Raw genomic sequence first — 6,000 nt, 5'->3', positions numbered from 1 at the left:
TGCGCGTAGTTGATAACACAGTTGGACCTCTCTATAGGAAAGCATGTTAAAATACACTGAAACAAGGCTTCTGAAAAGTACTCACCCCAATTTCCATCTTAAAAATCTTTCCTCACCAGACAGTCACAAGGACTTGTTATTCTCCGAACAGAGGTTGAGTCGCGGAGATATAATCAACGTTAGTAGTAGTCGGGATTTTTACCGACTCGTTCCTCTCCGTGACTCAACCTCTGCTTAGAGAATACATCTTTATAACGTTAACCATTAAAAGAAAAACAGGTTGTTGATTGGCTCAATTCCAAACTCCGAGGAATGCTCGCTCAATGAAAGAAACCTCACCTTTGAAAGCTTAGACCCTACCTGTTTCTTCTAACCCAAAAGACTCCAGGTTGGGCCATAATTTTCAAGGATTTAGGTGGAACTTATAATCGTCGCTGAAAAAATGGCAGAAATTGGCCAAAGAGACAGACAGCACACCAGAGTTAGCCGGCCGAAAATCACAGTTGGAGACATAAGAATCATATTTTTTTGAAGCTCACTAATCGCTGTTGAGTGGGTTGTTTGTATTTACTTAGGATTCACCGCAAAATAAGGCTTATAGGGCCATTCAAGCATTTTGGGTTACAATACTGTACTGAGAAGAAAGCTGTCTGTTAACCCTTGCATGACTTAAACAGTTTCAGATTGTACTCCATGCGGAAGCAAGTACGTGGAAGCTTATTCCATAACGAGTAATCCGTTTATTGCTTTGTAAGTAGAACATATTTGGACTGACAGAAGAAGACGACCTACCACAGGAAGTGTCAGAGATTATGAAAATTCAAAGTTATAACGTAAAACTGAGCGCCACACACAAAGTTAAACGATACTGTAAATGCAGAAATGTTCGCGGTGGATTAATATTCGCGGTTTTCGCGGTGACCACTTCACCGCGAAAACCACCGCGAACATTTTTCTATTATGGTATTAGACTGCAGTCTATGGGGTTACCGCGAAATTAAAACCACCGCGAAAAGTCCTTTCCCGCTACCGCGAAATTAAATCCCCGCGAACTTAAATGCATTTACAGTATCTCCAACTGAACATATTAACTACTATAACTTTTTATACATGTAGTAATAATTCAATTCCGATATACATGTACACAGCCACAACATAAGACAATCAAGATCGTATCTAAAATCAACGGCAGCTCACTTTCGTTTACATGGGGGACTTGAATCTGGAATAACGTTTTTTTTAAATGTCCGTATCCTTTCTGATATTTATATGCCAAATTAAAGCTGATCTTATACTCAGCCCTAGTTTTACATCCACTTGATTTGATTGCGTTTCCTTGCTATCTTATTAAATCTTGTTTATTCCATGTTGGATCTATGAAATCTAATTTATATTCCAGCCACGTTTTGTTATGTTACTTGATTGTAGTACTTCACTAGTTTATTAGTCACCCCTCGAATTTTTCTTATTTTCTTATGCATCGGTATAATTTCCTTTTTTCTTTCGTTTGAATTGATCGTCAACTTTCACATGTAATGTATATGTATTACAATTATTAACAATGTTCATAGCCAAATGGAACCAAACGCAGTTAAAAGGAAACCAACGATAAACCTTTTAGGTTTCTGGTTTCTGAAGCATTTTGTATACAGTTTGTAACATTGTGTTTTTTATCATGTGCAAATAAACAGTAATTAACAATAATAATAAATAAATCTTTATTGCAAATTCATGCCCCAGGGCTAATTGCATACAAGGTAAGGTAGTAGTGGTATACATAAACATAAAGAAGGGAAATGATAATCATAGATAAATAAAAAGGGAATAACGTCTAAACTAAATCAATTTCTACTTAAGCTAATTGATAATAATAAATAATGCCTGATGGATCAAGGCTACAACGTACGTTACCGCGAACACATTATGCAGCTGCATACTCTAGTATCGCGCACACATCATCCTGTTAACCGTCTTGCTGGACATGTTGTTCGACATGGCGAACCAGCCGGTAAACTGCTCTTTTGTTCCCCAGAAGCAAATAGGAGAAGAGGCCGTCCATACCTCACGCTAAAGTCTTTATTGAAGCAGAAACTGGACTATATGATAAGGACCTCATTAAACTGATGAAATTAGAACACAATGGAAGCAGAACTATGTGAATGCTACAACTTGTTAAGAGTATGAATATGTAATTTGTATGTATGTATCATTATGCTGCTGCTGCGAGGTACTAAAGTAGATCATTAGTTTTGGAGACACTGCACAAGAGTCACGACTCCACTGATGTATAACAAAGCCTGCATGCTCTTTTACAAGCGTTTCTTTTTGACAAAAAAACATTTGACAAGAATTGCTTCTTTCTCATGGAAGCTGTTGACATACATACGAGCAGCATTCACCACAATCTTTTACTATTGGGAGAGCCAAGGACGTTGTATAACGTCCTTGGGTGGGCCGACTACTCTGTCTTCTAACTTCGCAGCCAGGGGCTTATAATAGGCGGGGCTAAATCGCAAGGCCTAGGAGCGGCTGTCATTCGGCGCTAACTCAAGTGAGGTGACCTCAATGTCGCAAGTGTCTGGAAAGACCGTCATTCGGCGCTAACTCAGGTGACCTCACTGCGACTGTCGCAAAGGTCTAAAAAGACTGTCATTCGACGCTGACTCAGGTCAAGTGACCTCACTGCGACTGTCGCAAGTGTCTGGGGCGACTGTCATTCGGCGCTAACTCAAGTGACCTCAATGCGACTGTCGCAAGTGTCTGGGGCGACTGTTATGCGGCGCTAACTCAGTTGACATCACTGCGACTGTCGCAAGGGTCTGAAGCAGCTGCCATTCGACGCTGACTCAGGTCAGGTGACCTCAATGCAACTGTCACAAGTGTCTAGAGCGACTGCCATTCGGTGCTAACTCAGGTGACCTCAATGCGACTGTCGGAAGGGTCTCAGAGCAACTGTCATTCGGCGCGAACTCATATGACCTCCGATGATACGACTGTCGCAAGTGTCTGGAACGACTGCCATTCGGCGCTAACTCAGCGGACCTCGTAAACCATGGCCCCACTTGTTTTCGAAAATTGCTCCACGCATGTGCAACCGAAGGGCTGTATACGTTTTGAACCACTCACACCAGAAAGGACCCCTTTTAACTCTTTTCAGATATTGTGATGGGTTCTATATCGTGCATAGGGTGCCTATCCAGAAACACGGCACCTGCATCTGATCTAACGTCCTTTCAGAGGGACGACCCAAGCCGAAGCTAGGCACTCATTCAAGTTCACTGAGTGATTACGAGTGAGGAAATTCTACCGGTGCTATGACCGGTACAAGCCCCCCGGTATATAACGTTATTCCTCACCCGGTATATTTTCTTTTCCCGTCGTATTCCCGGATAAAAATCGCGAATCGACGTGGTAAAAGTTTATCTGTAGCAGAGTCTAGGAGCTTAGCCTATGTGTAAGCAACGTGGTTAAACCTCCTTGGTGTAAGCCCTGGGAACAGCGCCTGGTATAAGGCTACTAGTATATTTGACGTGTACTTCTCACCGTATGATTTGACACCGCCCCCTCCACTGAAGTGTCCCGTCCACGTGCATGCCTTGTGATGTGTGCAGATATGTCTAAAATCGCTAGAGGTCACTCTTGGGAGATGAATCAAAAACAGTATTTGTCACCGGGTTTTCCGTATTACTCGCTGATAAGCATTATGACAGCACAATCATGACTTTATGACACGAGAAAATTAGCCACAGAAAATGAAATACAGTTGACTTATTTCTTTTATTTCAAATCCAGCAAAAGGGACTGCACTTGCCTGGTCAGCTGACTACCTCGATCCGGGGACTTTCCTCAGGTCACGTGACATATACTGGGTAGCCATCTTGAACTTTTTGTTCTCGTGTAGAGCGATAACAAGCGTCTTGCAGCAAAAACAGGTACAGACAGTCATTTTCCTTCAAAAATACGACACTAAGGTGGCGTATTCGTATCTAAGGATGTTTTCACTCCTCGCCATGTATGTATCATGACAGAAATATGGTCAGTTTTACCACGAGAGGCCCATGCTTGTGGGGGTTGCTTGCTCAGCTGAAACTCAGCGAAAACTTGATGCCTTGCGACAACAGATAGAAAAATATTTTGGATTTTCGCTCTCTTAGAGAAATCCCAACTTTGGATCCCTACGAATCGTTGGCAGGCCGAGTCCTAGAGTGACCCTGACCTGTAGATACTGTCATCCAGGTTGTGACAGTGAGATTATGGACGGGTTTGGAGAACTAACTGTCCCAGTTTTCACTTGTGGAAGATGACCGATCACGGGGGTGGGTGGGCAGACCAGACCAAGGATCCTCCCAGTTTTTTTATGTAACTTCCACCAAACATCTGAGCTTTAATTTCGTGATACACCACACATAAGACACCATGTCTTCCTATCTCTGACCGAGATTTGTACAGTCAGATATAGTAGTAGGTGACAAGTGGCACAGGTACATAAATATCCGTTCAGGGGCGTTTGGTTGAAGAGAGGTGCATTCAGGTGAAAAGCGTCAACAAAATAACAGTTAGTCTTCTTATCGGAAACTAAAAGTTTGATAATTTTTTCTCATATTAATGCTCAGTCAGATATGTAGATTGTCTTCAACATATATCATATCTGAAGTGTTGCATTTCATTTTTTTTTACAGTAGGATCATTTTTATTTCAATGACTACAGTTATTTTTCACTCCTGACTAATGTCTAATCATATGAAGTTCATAATTTTTTTTGTGTGTGTCAGCACATTGTAGTGTGTTTTAACCACAAAAAAGCACATTTGTACTCATGGAATGTTGAGCAAAATGTGACAAAAGAAAATTCTAAACAAGACGTGACAACAATGCTGCAAAAGTCTACAGGTATATATGCATGCAGATGACAACAATTTTGATTGACAATGAACCTTATGAATGAGAATAGCAGCAGTGGAATTTGTGAGGAACTTGACAATATTGTGTCTTTTGTTTGGACCTGTTGGTATACAAATTGTGAAAGGTAACCATTGTTTTGTCTTATCATTGTCGTGTCACTCATGACATTAGTATTAGAATAAGGTAATCTACCTGTGGTATTCTATTTACTTTCACCTATAGTTACTAGTATATATGGTTGAATAGCATATTTGTAAGTTGAATGACAAGGGAGATGAAGTATTCCGTAAATGTATAGGAATCTTGCATACTTTGAATTATTAGTTAATAATACATGATGTAATAACCATATAGTGAGATATGCCAAGTAGTATTAGTAATTACTCAAGGAACTGGATATGACTTTGAAAACGGTCAGAACTTTTCACATGTCGCCTTTGCTATGTACATTTTGTCAGGGACACTGTACAATATCTGTACTTTCTGTTGAAGAACTACTATTTAGTGTATCTTGTATCCTGGATGTCTAACCTTCATCCACATGATGATTAAATGTTTATGTTTTTGTTTTCTGTGAACTATATCATGTAGGGCTAAACCTACTGCATTAGTTAGACATAAAAAGCTCAACGTGTAGAATGGAATTTCTTATGCTTTGTATACTTGGTGTCACAACTTATTGAAAAGTAAAGCTCTACAGGGAAAACAGTACTCTTTTTTGGATACAAACTACAACTTACAAGTAGACATACTGAAACTGTTATATTGTACATTGTGTGCACTAACACAACAAGTGCATGATATAGATTTATTTTAAATGTTGCTATTTGCCAATTTTGTATCAATTGATATTGTTCAAGACGTGCCCAAGCATGTGCAACCATAGGTTGAAGTGTCAATTGACAATGTTTCAAAAGATACTGATCTAGGTAAACAAAGGTTTCTCTCTGGGCAAAGTTTGGTACAGATACAAAAGATTGATTGATTGGTTGGTTGAAAGATAGATAAACAACACAGTACTGGAGTGCAACATGTGTTTCAACCAATTGCAAAACTGCTGTCATCAGCAACAAGACCTTTGACAAGTTGGAGTGCCCT

The 6,000-nt window shown here is 40.1% G+C and overlaps 1 protein-coding gene across 15 annotated transcripts in view; it reads left to right on the top strand.

The window, feature by feature from the left end:
* Positions 1-3,790: 3,790 nt before the first annotated feature.
* LOC118430257 (GRB10-interacting GYF protein 2-like) overlaps positions 3,791-6,000 on the top strand; it is a 40,823-nt gene continuing 38,613 nt past the window's right edge. For 7 of the 15 annotated variants that reach the window (XM_035840976.1, XM_035840968.1, XM_035840969.1 and 4 more), the window contains exon 1: positions 3,792-3,932. The gene's annotated coding sequence lies outside the window, so the exon portion shown is untranslated. Of the gene's footprint in view, positions 3,933-6,000 lie in introns of all 15 variants that reach the window. The other 8 variants (XM_035840981.1, XM_035840980.1, XM_035840974.1 and 5 more) reach the window with 2 other exon arrangements.

Source organism: Branchiostoma floridae, chromosome 14 (genome assembly GCF_000003815.2).
Source record: "Branchiostoma floridae strain S238N-H82 chromosome 14, Bfl_VNyyK, whole genome shotgun sequence".
Taxonomy (NCBI): domain Eukaryota; kingdom Metazoa; phylum Chordata; class Leptocardii; order Amphioxiformes; family Branchiostomatidae; genus Branchiostoma; species Branchiostoma floridae.
This window is presented reverse-complemented; position numbering and strand designations above follow the sequence as displayed.